The sequence below is a fragment of the Mirounga angustirostris genome, unplaced genomic scaffold, assembly GCF_029215605.1.
Source record: "Mirounga angustirostris isolate CCGP_5_RB_7025 unplaced genomic scaffold, mMirAng1.0.hap1 SCAF_1, whole genome shotgun sequence".
Lineage (NCBI taxonomy): Eukaryota > Metazoa > Chordata > Mammalia > Carnivora > Phocidae > Mirounga > Mirounga angustirostris.
The window spans coordinates 126990652-127004242 of record NW_026991709.1 but is presented as its reverse complement, the minus strand read 5'-3'; the positions used below and the strand labels follow the sequence as shown (position 1 = coordinate 127004242).

General features: G+C 41.3%; 1 long non-coding RNA gene across 4 annotated transcripts in view; it reads left to right on the top strand.

Annotated features, from left to right (window-relative positions):
• The window catches only part of LOC135364059 (uncharacterized), a 29454-nt gene that overhangs the window by 14138 nt on the left and 1725 nt on the right, over positions 1-13591 (top strand). For 2 of the 4 annotated variants that reach the window (XR_010410502.1, XR_010410501.1), the window contains 2 exons: positions 7422-7482; positions 7931-8012. This is a non-coding gene — a long non-coding RNA (uncharacterized LOC135364059). The remainder of the gene's footprint in view (positions 1-7421; positions 7483-7930; positions 8013-13591) is intronic. The other 2 variants (XR_010410500.1, XR_010410499.1) reach the window with 1 other exon arrangement.

Sequence of the window (13591 nt, the reverse complement as noted above, 5' to 3'; positions counted from 1 at the left end):
GTTTTCCACAGTGGCCGTACCAATTTACATCCCCACCAGCAGTGCACAATGATTTTCTTTTCTCCACATCCTCGCCAACACTTGTTGTTTCTTGTCTTTTTCATTTTAGCCATTCTGACAGGTGTAAGGTTATATCTCACTATGGTTTTGATTTTGCATTTTCCTGATGATGAGTGATATTGAGCATCTTTTCATGTGCCTATTGGCTATCTATGTCTTTTTTGGAAAAATGCTCATGTCCAATGCCCATTTGTAAAGTGATTGTTTTTTGTTATTGAGTTGTGTGTGTTCTTATATATTTCGGATATTAATACCTTATTGGATATATGATTGGCAAATATCTTCTCCCATTCAGTAGTTTGCCTTTTTGTGTTGTTGTTTCCTTTGTTGTGCAGAAGCTTTTTAGTTTGATATAGTCCCAGTAGTTTATTTTTGCTTTTATTTCCCTGGCCTTTGGAGTTAGATCCAAAAAAATATTGCTCAGACCAATGTCAAGGAGCTTACTGCCTATGTTTTCTTGTAGGTTTCAGGTCTTACATTCAAATTTTTAATCCCTTTTGAGTTAATTTTTGTGTATGGTACAGGACAGTATTCTAGTTTCATTCTTTCGATATGGCTGTCCAGTTTTCCCAGCACCATTGATTGAAGAGACTTTTTTCCCCATTGTATATTCTTGCCTCCTTTGTTGTAAACTAACTGACCATATATACAGGGATTATGTCTGGGCTCTCTATTTTGTTCCATTTATCTATGTTGCTGGTTTTTTATGCCATACTGTTTTGATTACTGTAGCTTTGTAGTAGAGTTTGGAATCAGGAAGCACAATACCTTCAGTTTTATTCTTCTTTGTTTCGGCTATTTGGGATCTTTTGTGGTTCCATAAAAATGGCAGAATTATTCGCTCTAGGTCTATGAAAATGCCACTGGAATTTTGATAGGGATTGCATTGAATCTGTAGATTGCTTTGAGTAGTATAGATATTTTAACAATTTTAATTCTGCCAATCCACAAGCATGGAATATCTTTCCATTTGTTTGTGTCGACTTCAATTTCTTTCATCAGTGTTTTATAGTTTTCAGAGTACAGGTCTTTCACCTCCTTGGTTAAGTTTATTCCTAAGTATTTAATTATTTTTGGTGCAGTTGTAAGTGGGATTGTTTCTTAATTTCTTTCTCTTCTACTTCATTATTAGTGTATACAAATGCAATGGAATTCTGTATATTGATTTTTGTATCCTGCAACCTTACTGAATTCATTTACCATTTCTACTAGTTTTTTGGTGGAGGCTTTTAGGGTTTTCTATAAATAACGTCATCTGCAAATAGTGAAAGTTCTACTTCTTCCTTACCAATTTGGATGCCTTTTATTTCTTTTTATTGTCTGATTGCTGTGGCTAGGACTTCTAGTTGTATGTTGAATAAAAGTTATGAGAGTGGACATCCTTGTCTTGTTCCTGATCTTAGGGGAAAAGCTCTCAGTTTTTCACCATTGAGTATGTTTGCTGTGGGTTTTTCATATATGGCTTTATTATGTTGACGTATGATCCCTCTAAACCTATTTTGTTGAGAGCTTTTATCATGAATGGATGTTGTACTTTGTCAAATGCTTTTTTTACATTTGAAATGTGTCTATTGAAATGATCATATGGTTTTTTATCCTTTTTCTTGTTGATGTGATGTATCACATTGATTTGCATGGATTCTGTTAGCTAATATTTTGTTGAGGATTTTTGCATCTGTGTTCATCAGAGATACTGGCCTGTATTTCACCTTTTGTGTGTGTCTTTATCTGGTTTTGGTGTCAGGGTAATGCTGGCCTCATAGAATGCATTTGGAAAGGGTCCTTCTTCTTCTATTTTTGGAATAGTTTGAGAAGAAAAGGTATTAACTCTTCTTTAAATGTTTGGTAGAATTCCCCTGTGAAGCCATCTGATTCTGGACTTGGATTTGTTAGGAGTTTTTTGATGACTGATTCAATTTCATAGCTAGTAATCTGTTCAAATTTTCTATGTCTTCCTGATTCAGTTTTGGAAAGTGATATATTTCTAGGAATTTACCCATTTCTTCTAGGTTGTCCAATCTGTTGGCATACAATATTTCATATTGTCCTAGAATCCTTTGTAATTCTGTGGTGTTGGTTGTTATTTCTCCTCCTTCATTTCTCATTTTATTTATTTGAGTCCTCCTTTTTTTGATGAGCCTGGCTAAAGGTTTATGAATTCATTGATCTTTTCAAGGAACTAGTTCCTGTTTCATTGTTCTGTTCTTTTGTTGTTTTTAATCTCTAGTTCATTTATTTCTGTTTTAATCTTTATTATTTCCTTCCTTCTTACTGGGTTTTGGGCTTTGTTCTTTTTCTAGCTCCTTTAGGTGTAGGTTAGGTTGTTTATTTGAGATTTTTCTTGCTTTTTGTGTGAGGCCTGTATTGCTATAACCTTGGACTGTTGTGTTTTCATTTTCATTTGTCTCCTTGTATTTTTTTATTTCCTCTTTGATTTCTTGGTTGACCCATTCATTGTTTCATAGCATGTTTTCACCTCCACTTATTTGTGTTCTTCACAATTTTTTCTTGTTATTGACTTCTAGTTTCATACTGTCGTGGTCAGAAGAGATGCATGAGGGGCGCCTGGGTGGCTCAGTCCTTAAGCGTCTGCCTTCGGCTCGGGTCATGATCCCAGGGTCCTGGGATCAAGCCCCGCATTGGCTCTCTGCTCAGCAGGAAGACTGCTTCTCCCTCTCCCACTCCCCCTGCTTGTGTTCCTTCTCTCACTCTCTCTCTCTGTCAAATAAATAAATAAAATCTTTTTTTTTTTTTAAGATTTTATTTATTTATTTGAGAGAATGAGATAGAACATGAGAGGGGGGAGGGTCAGAGGGAGAAGCAGACTCCCTCCTGAGCAGGGAGCCCAATGCGGGACTCGATCCCGGGACTCCAGGATCATGACCTGAGCCAAAGGCAGTCGCTTAACCAACTGAGCCACCCAGGCGCCCAATAAATAAAATCTTAAAAAAAAAAAAAGATGCATGATGTGATTTCAGTCTTTTTGAATTTATTGAGAAGGTTCAGCTGTTGTGACTACAGTCAAACTGGAATATGTGGCTATCTTCCCCTCTCTCCAAGGCAGGGGTCACTTTGGAATGTTGCTGGTCTCTTCCAGAGCTGCTTGAAGGATGAGACACAACAGGAGCCACTTTGGAGGGACTCCTGCCTAGTTGGGGGGGAAGGGGTTGGATGGGGCCGATCTGCAGGAGAATGCAGGGGCAGGTTGCACGGTGTTAGTAAGGCAGGTAGAGAGTGTTCGTGGGGCTTCCTACAGAAGTCCAGCTATCTCTAGGCTTGGGGAGGAGGTAGGGCAGAGAAACGTCACCAGCTCTTTTGTTCATTGAGCAGTCTCCTAAAGATCCCTGCCCCTCCAGCACCAGTTCTGAGATAAGTAAATAAATCTCTTTTGTGAATACCCCAGGTGTTTTTCAAACTACTGCTTCTATGCTGTATCTTGGTAGGTTGTTTGTTATGCAGTTTCTTTAAGGGGGAGGGGGGCGGTTAGTTTCCTATTGCCCACTGGCTCTGCCAGAGGCAAGTTCACTGATTTTTAAAGTACCTGGAGTTAAGCCCTGCTGGTTGTAAAACAAAACAAAAACAAAAACAACAAAACAAAACCCTTAAGTCTCACTGGTTTTCAAAGCCAAGTAGTATGGGGACTTATCTTCTCAATGCAGGTCCTCTGTGCCTGGGTGCCTGGGGTGGGGTCTGCTTCTCTCCCTGCCCTGTGCTTGTGGTGTCTATTCCTCCTGTTTGTGACTATTCTTGCTGGGAGTTTGGTTTCTGACCACATCCACACCCCTCCTTTTCGATATGGCCTCCTTTCTATGATTAGCTATGGAAAGTCTGTTCTGCCAGTCTTTTGGTCATTTTCTAGGCTGGGTGTACTGATGTGGCTGTTACTAGACGTGTCTGTGGGAAGAGGTGAGCTTAGCATCCTCCTACTCTGCCATCTTCTCAGCAATGGTTTAATTATCGTTCAGTATGTACTACTGTCATTTTATTAATTGTTTTCTGGCTATTTTTGTAGTTTCCCCCTCATTCCTTTCTTTTCCTTTTTCTCTTTCCTCTTGTGGTTTGATGACTTTCTTTAGTGTTCTGTTTAGATTCCTTTCTCATTTTCTTTTGTGTATTTGTGATAGGTTTTTGCTTTGTGATTAGCATGAGGTTCACATATATCATCCTAGGTATATAATGATCTATTTTAAGGTATGGTAACATATTTGAACACACCCCAAAACTCTAGATTTTTACTCCCCTCCCCCAAATTTTATGTTTCGATGTCACTTTTTTTTTTTTAAAGATTTTATTTATTTATTTGACAGAGACACAGCAAGAGCAGGAACACAAGCATGGGGAGTGGGAGAGGGAGAAGCAGGCTTCCTGTGGAGCAGGGAGCCCGACGTGGGGCTCGATCCCAGGACCCTGGATCATGACCTGAGCCAAAGGCAGATGCTTAATGACTAAGCCACCCAGGCGCCCATTTTGATGTCACTTTTTACATCCTTTTAAATGTATCCCTTAAGTAATTATTGTAATTTTAGTTGATTTAATTAATTTTGTCTTTTAACATATTAGTAGCTTTAAAGTGATTAACCCACTATCTTTACTATTTACCTTTGCCAGTGAGATTTTTATCTTAATATGTTTTCCTGTTATTAAATAATGCCATTTCTTTTCAGCTTAAAGAAATCCTTTTAATATTTCTTATAAGGTTGGTTTAGTAGTGATGAATCTTTTAGTTTTTTATTTTGTTTTTTTTAAAGATTTTATTTATTTATTTATTTTAGAAGTGGGGAGCAGAGGGAGAGGGAGAATCTCAAGCAGACTTGGCACTGAGCACGGAGCCTGACGCAGGGCTCACTCAATCTCATGACCCTGAGATTATGACCTGAGCCTAAATCAAGAGTCTGACACTTAACCAACTGAGCCACCTAGGTGCCCCATATTTTTTATTTTCTGGAAAACTCTTGATTTCTCCTTGAAGTCTAAATGATAACCTTGCTGGGTAGAGCATTCTGGGTTGTACAGTTTTTCCTTTAATACTTTGACTGTCATGCCACTTTCTTCTGGCTTGCAAAGTTTCTGCTGAGAAATCTTCTCATACCTTATAGGGTTTTCTTTGTATGTAAAAAAATGTTCTCTTGCTGCTTTAATTTTTGACATTTTAATTATATCTTTTTAAAAAATTTTTTATTTGAGAGAGAACAAGCAGTGGGGAGGGGCAGAGGGAGGGAGAGAGAGAGGGAAGCAGACTCCCTGCTGAGCAGGAAGCCCAATGTGGGGCTTGATCCCAGGACCCAGAGATCATGACCTGAGCCAAAGGCAGACCCTTAACCAACTGAGCCACCCAGGCATCTCGAATGTGTCTTTTTTTAAATTATAATGTGGCTCTCTTTGGTTCATCTTATTTGGAATTCTCTGGGCTTCCTAGACCTGGTTGTCTGTTTCCCTAAGTTAGGGAAGTTTTCATACATTATTTCTTTAAATAGTTTTCTGCCCCTTTTTCTCTCTCTTCTCCCTCTGGAACCCCTGTAATGTGAATGTTATTTTCCTTAATGTTTTTCCACAGATCCCTTAAACTATCTTCACTTTTTAAAAAATTCTTTTTTCACAGGGCACCTGGGTGGCACAGTGGGTTAAGCATCCAACTCTTGGTTTTAGCTCAGGTTGTAACCTCAGGGTCATGAGATTGAGCCCTCTCCGTGCTCAGTGAGGAGTCTGCTGGGGATGTTCTCTCCCTCTGCCCTTCCCCACTGCACTCATGCATTCTCTTTCTCTCTAAAATAAATAAATCCTTTAAAAAAATTGAAAATTCTTTTTTTCTTTTTGCTGCTGTTTGACTCTCCATGTTTGTTTCTATGTATTAATCAAAACAGCTACTTCTCTCGGCCTTGAAGGAGGGCCCTTGTGTGATGATGATCCTTCTTGTTCAACCTTGTTCAAGCTCCTGGTTGTCTCTTGAACCTATGTAATTGTCTAAACCACCTATTTATTCTTGATATGTGCCTATTGTTGAGAGTATGTCAAGACCTGACAATGATCCAAGAAAAGGAATCTTAGCACCCAGTTTTAGGCTGATCAGAAGCCAGACCTCAGGCAGCAGCTTTTAAAATATACAAATATGTAGAGTCTTGTGGGGCAATTGTAATTCCTGTTCGCCTCCAGACTAAGAGATCCAGAAGTGTCTCTAGGGCGACAGTTGCAAAAAACTGGGGCTTCAGACAAGTGTATAATTTCCTTTCTGAGAATTCTCACTTGCTGTAGCAAGGCTGAGGGCTGTGCAAGGATGGTATCTCCCTGATAGTGCCTTCTTAGCCTCCAGATGTATGGGAATCCTTCAGCCTGTCCCTGAGGTTGAAGCTCTAGGCTAAGTAAATAGACCTTTTTTTTCCCTAAAGATTTTATTTATTTTTTGACAGAGAGACACAGCGAGAGAGGGAACACAAACAGGGGGAGTGGGAGAGGGAGAAGCAGGCTTCCCGCTGAGCAGGGAGCCCGATGCGAGGCTTGATCCCAGGACCCTGGGATCACGACATGAGCCGAAGGCAGACGCTTAATGACTGAGCCACCCAGGCACCCTGTAAATAGGCCTTTTTTATAGGAAGACTGGAGTTGTGTTTCAGTTTGCTGTCTGTGCAGTGCCCTGGGGGTGGTGGACTGCCAACAACTGTCTTTCTAATTCTAATAGTCCTGTGGAGCTCCGGGATACCAGCCATCTCAGCCACCAGGGTCACGCAATCAAGGGGCATCCCCTTATGTGGTTTTAGTAAGCCTGTGGGCTTTAGTGAGGCAGCTGGAGATGTAGGGGATGGGCCATACTTGCTGGCTTCAGAAAGGCAGAGGGAAAATACCTTTACTCTGTGTCACCCTGGGTTTCAGCAGTGTAGCAGGAGAGTGCCTTGTCTGTACATTTGTGCCAACTTTAGGCTGGGAGTGGGAGACCATTGCAACTGCTGGCATTCTCTGGCATCAGCAGTGCCAGGACCCTCTAGGCATCCTCCAGCCGATGCCTCCATATTAGCATGTGAATCTCTCTCACACATTGTCTAGGTGCTTTTCAACTGCTGGTTTTTTCCACTGGGTCTAGAGTGAGTGAAGCTGCATGTCAGCCCTCAGTTTCCTCTAGCAATTTGGGACCCAAGAAATCAGTCCCATTGGCTTTCCAAGCCAGATGTTCTGGGGACTCAACTTTCTGGGGTGCCCAATGTGGGGCACCAACCCCTCACTCCTCCAGATCCCACCCTCTTGTGGGTCACCACACTGGGGGGGTGGTTTTTTGTTTTTGTTTTTTTCTAACCATGCCTCTGCTTCTCTTACCCATCTTGATGTGGTCCTTCTATTCTTTGTTGTAGACAGCAGTTCATCTGTTTTTTCAGATCTTTTTCAGAAGGAAGTGATTCATATGTAGCTGTAGATTTGGTGTGTCCATGTGAGGAGGTGAGTTCAGGATCTTCCTATGCCGCCATCTTGGACCTCCCTCTAACTTATTTAAAAACTGATGCTCAATTCAGTTTTTGAAAAATTTTAAATATGTTTGGAACAATTTGAATATGTGAAAATACTTTTTTAACTGTAAACTTTTGGAAATTTACATACAATTAACTTTTCATGTACTTCCACTGAAAATTTAGCCTCCAAATTGAGATGTGTTGTAAATTTAAAATATACTCTAGAAATTTTGGGGGGAAAAGCATAAAATATCTTGATAATTTTTTTATGTTGATTACATGTTGAAATGGTAATATGTGGATATATTAGGGTAAACAAAGTATATTGTTAAAATTCACATGTTGCTTTTTACTTTTTTTAATGTGGCATCAGAAAATTTAAAATTACACATGTGGCTTGAATTACGTTTCCCTTCTCTCTTCCTTTTCGAGGACAGGCTGGGGGTGGAAGTGTAACCTGAGTTTGTCCAACCAAATGCTCCTCGGAGCCCAAGCACGTACGGCAAGGACAGAGAAACGGTGGGTAGCCTGGAGGAAGGTAAGCCATGGCAGGGGTTGCTTCTCCTATGTGTGTCTTGGCAAGATCCTCAGACTTCTTAGTCTTCCACGTCCACACCCACCTAACAAATTCCCTTTTGCTTGCGTTAGCCAGTCTTTTTCTGGTGTTTACAGCCAAACACCCTAACATACCTGATCAGGAAGTGAGTCTCTACCCTCGACCCCTTGTTTCACACAAATCCCTGGTATACCTTGTTACCACTGAAGTCACACAGTCGCTGGGGCAGCTGAGTCTCTCTATCAAGCTCCTCAGGGGATTCTGATGCTCAGCTAGGGTTGAGAAGCTTAGCTTTAGATCTTTTAAGCATCCGTATGGCTGGTGAGCAAACATGAGCCTATGCTATCACACTTCTGATATAGAGGTTAAACAAACTTCCTGGGATCCCCGCTCTCCTGCAGCTGGAAGAATTCCATGCATTCAACAAATATTTATTGAGGATCTATTATGCATGCTTCAAGCACTGTCCTATATACCAAGGGTAGAGCAGTGAGCAAAACAAAAATCTCTCTCTGCTAAAGCATACCTTTTCGTGGGGGAAAAGGGGCAATAAGCCAAGTAAAAATATATATATATAGATATATATATAGTATGTTACATGGTGACAGTTCTAAGAACAAAACTAAACCGGGGATGGGGGTAAGCTGAGAGAGAGATAGATAGTTAGAAGGGCATAGAAATTTTCATGGGATGATCACAGAAGGAAAACCTAGAATGTCACATTTTCAGGAAAGGAGCAAGCCTTGAGAATATGGGGTGGGGAAAGAGTTTTCTAGGCAAACAGAAAAGCAAGTGCAGAGAGCTTGAGGTAGGACCTTGGACTTGAAGTTGGCATAAAGTTCCTTGATTAGGCCACTCCTAACTTGTGAGGGTGAAGGCTGCTCAGGGCTTCTGCATGCTGGAAGCTGCCACTGAGGAGAAGTGTTGGGCAGAACTAGGTCATCCTGAAGGGTGAAAGGAAGGGGATGGTGGGGTCAGAGTTCTGTGCATGGAGTTGGGGAGACTGTTGCCTTAATGACTTCTACAGCCTTGTATAGCTTGGTGTGTCATTTTGGAATTTGTGTTCACTCTTGTCAACTTAAAGAATCTCAAGAGGATTAGGAAATGGAGTAAGTAGCTTCTAGACCAGATACCACCTGTGGCCAGAGCCCTGCCCTACTATACCCAGAGTACTCCTTGCTAAAGAGGGAATCTCAGACTCTCATTGAAGGTGCTATGCATGTTTTCAACCAGGTGACTGGGAGCTAGGATCTTCTTTGATCCCTAGCCAGGAACACCTTTTTTCTAGGGTACCATCTAATCCTGGCCAGCACATGGAGATGGGGACTTGAGGCCCACCCCTGGACTGACCATATGTGTTTAGGGACAGATAGCCTGTTAATAGTTTTGATTTTTTTTTTCCCTTAATGCGTGCAAAGAATCAAAAGTAAAATTAGAGTAGCCTAATTTCCCAGGAGTAGGTGGGGAACTCTCCTTCCTACACAGGGAGAAAAGTTTTGAAAGGAGAGCCTCAGCCTGCTGGGATGAGAAAAGCCAGGAAGCCTCTCTTGCACATTCCATCCTCATGAGAAGACCCTATTTTAATAAGAAACAAATACTTCTAATTTAAGAAAAAAAAATCTGGGATACTGGAGAAACAGCAGAAGACCAATGTGGTTGATTGGGGTAAGGAAAAAGAATGGTAGAAACTGAAGTCAGAGGTAAGGCGTTGGGGGAAAGAGGCATCTGCAATCTCCACCTTCACCCATTTTGAAAAAGTGAAACAGTTGTCATTGGGGTGGTGGCAGCCATCAGCCCAGCAGGGAAGGAGTGCTGCTGAAATGCTATCCTGAGAGGCAGCACTCCAGGATAATCATCACCCTTTGTACACACGTTTTCAGTGAAGATAAGGCAGAGAAAAGCCCTTGTTTTGCAGAGCTTATCACACCACACACTTATACTAGAATGTGTGTGGATTTTCTTCATGATAAACACATAATGAGAGATATTGAAAAAAAGAGAAAGAAAAATATTGAGGTTGGGTCACAAACCCTAAATGCTCTTTGCCCTGAATTAGGTGAGGACATTTCCCAGAATCCTGTTTATTTGGAAACTTGGAAATTCTAGTGATCACCAACAGTGGTTTTATTTTTCTTAGGAGTCCTGACCTCCCTTTGTATGGAGAGCTGGTCACAGCACTCTGGCTGATTAGATTGGATTGGAAAGCAGGAAAATTTCAAAAGTGTGTGCATTCCCCTGGATTGTTAAATACTCACAAACATTTCATTACCTGGTTTGCCCAAACTGCTGTGCACCTCCCACCGCTGGGGCACCCAAGTCCTCTTCAGCTACCCGTAACCCATTCTAGGTCTCTGTTCATGCGCCGGAGCTTAAGCTTCTGCTCTGATCCATCTGCAGGCCTATATGTAAATGCTTTGCCCCCTCACCAGTGGCATATCAGGGGTCATCCATGCCCATCCATCCAATTCATCCCATCCATCCATCCATCCATCCATCCTTTTTTTGAGTGCTTACTAGAGGCCAGGCGTGGTTCCAAGGACTGAGGAGAACCCCAGTACACAAAATAGGTGAAGTAAGTGACTATAGGAAGGGAAAAGTGGTGCTTACATGATAGTGAGCAGACCATAAATACGTAGATAGGAAATATGCCAGGTGTTAAGTACTGTGAGAAGAGAATGGCAGATACAGAGGTGGAGAATGACAGAACATGTGGTGCTAATTTAGAGCAAGTAGTCAAGAAAGGAGTCTTTGCTAAGGTGACTTGTGAGCAGGCATCTGGAAATCTCAGGGGCTGAGATTTCTGCAGAGAAAACAGTATATAGAAGCAAGCCTCAGAGGCCTGGCTGGGGTTGCATGTTGGAACAGCAGACAGGAAGCCATGATGAAGGGAGGGAGCCCGGGGATGAGCTCAGATGGTGTCAGGGGACAAGCTCAGATGGAACCTTGTTGGCCATGACAAGGACTCTGGATTTTATTCTAAATGAGATGCAAAGCCACTGAAACATTTTGAGAGGGTCACACTGACTGCTGTGAGAACAATCTAGAAGCCCAATCAGACTACCATGGTGATTCAGGCAAAAGAAATGGTGGAAAAGACTTGCAACAGACAAACACTGGCCCAAAGTGCTAACAGGAGGGCCCATTGATTGGTCTGCACCCCCTGTACTCTGCTCCTTGGGAAGGGATCATCAAATGCCCATGAAAGAAGCCTGGCCAAAGCTAGCTTGATTGAAAGAGGGCATTTGTCCATAGCAGACATTTTCTTAAATACATTTCACCTTATAATATCATTTATTTAAGACCTTTACTAATTTAAATCCCTTCAGAAGCCTAGGTAAAAAGTGCCTTCCTTCTGAACTTCCCAGAATCTATTGTAGCTTAATTCATGAAACGATGAGAAAAGTTTTTTTTTTTTTGCAAGCCTTATGCAACTTTTCTATTAAAATACTTAAATGCTGGAGTGCCTGGGTGGCTCAGTCGGATAAGTGTCTGCCTTAGGCTCGGGTCATGATCTTAGGGTCCTGGGATCGGGCTCCCTGCTCAGTGGGGAGCCTACTTCTCCCTCACCCTCTGCGCCTCCCCCCTGCTCGTGCTTTCTCTCAAATAAATGAAATCTTAAAAAAAAAATACTTAAATGCTTACCCAAGGCAATCTAGACATTTAATACAATCCCTATCAAAATACCACCAGCATTTTTTACAGAGCTAGAACAATCCTAAAATTTGTATGGAACCACAAAAGACCCCAAATAGCCAAAGCAATCTTGAAAAAGAAAAGTAAAGCTGGAGGCATTACAATCCTGGACTTCAAGCTCTATTACAAAGCTATAATCATCAAGACAGTACGGTACTGGCACAAAAACAGACACATAGATCAGTGGAACAGAATAGAAAACCCAGAAATGAACCCACAACTCTATGGTCAATTAATCTTCAACAAAGCAGCAAGGAATATCCAATGCAAAAGACAGTCTCAAATGGTGTTGGGAAAACTGGACAGCAACATGCAGAAGAATGAAACTGGACCACTTGCTTATGCCATACACAAAAATAAATTCAAAATGGATAAAAGACCTAAACGTGAGACAGGAAACCTTCTAAATCCTAGAGGAGAACACAGGCAGCAATCTCTTCGTCCTCAGCCACAGCAACTTCTTACTAGACACGTTTCCAGAGGAAGGGAAACAAAAGCAAAAGTCAACCATTGGGACTTCATCAAGATAAAAAGCTTCTGCACAGCAAAGGAAACAACAAAACTAAAAGACAAATCTATGGAATGGGAGAAGATACTTGCAAATGATATACTGGATAAATGGATAGCATCCAAAACCTATAAAGACTTATCAAACTCAACATCCAAGAAATAATCTAGTTAAGAAACAGGCAGAAGACATGAACAGACATTTTTCCAAAGGAGACACATGGCTAACAGACACATGAAAAGTGCTCAACATCACTCGGCATCAGGGAAATCCAAATCAAAACCTCAATGAGATATCACCTCACACCAGTCAGAATGGATAAAATCAACAACACAGGAAACAACAGACGTTGGTGAGGATACGGAGAAAGAGGAACCCTCCTACACTGTTGGTGGGAACGCAAGCTGGTGCAGCCACTCTGGAAAACAGTATGGAGGTTCCTCAAAAAGTTGAAAATAGAGCTACCCTACGACCCAGCAATTATGACCCAGCAATTGCACTACTAGGTATTTATCCAAAGGATACAAAAATACAGATTCAAAGGGGCACACACACTCTGGTGTTTATAGTAGCATTATCAACAATAGCCAAATGAATTATGGAAAGAGCCCAAATGTCTGTCAACTGATGAATGGATAAAGAAGAAGTGGTATGTGTATATAATGGAATACTACTCAGCCATCAAAAAGAATGAAATCTTGCCATTTGCAATGACATAGATGGATCTAGAGAGCATTATGCTAAGCAAAACAAGTCAGAGAAAGATAAATGCCATATGATCTCACTTGTAGAATTTAAGAAACAACACAGATGAACATAGGGGAAGGTGGAAAAAAAGAGGGCAGCAAACCATAAGAGACTCTTTAGGATTGAGAACAAACGGAGGATGATGGAGGGTGGTGGGTGGGGGATGGGGTAACTGGGTGATGGGCATTAAGGAGGGCACTTGTTGTGATGAGCACTGGGTGTTATATATAAATGATGAATCAGTACATTCTACTCCTGAAACCAGTATTACACCATATGTTAACTAGAATTTATTTTTTTACTAACTAGAATTTAAATGAAAACCTGAAATAAAAATAATTGAAAAAAATAATAAAATACTTAAATGCTGCCAAGGACTTTGCTGCTTTTCACGTGCTCTGGTTCTCCTGGACAAAAAATGGGCATGCCTAGGACATGTAAGTAGACCACAGTTCGGGAAGAGCTGGGGTGATGCGGACTTGGGGGAAGCCTCTGTAAATAATCGCAGGTTGATGAGGCAATCTACTCCTTCATGGTTATACTTTCTGCTGTATGTTTCCAACGTTAAAATATCAACTCTCAAAGAGATCCTTA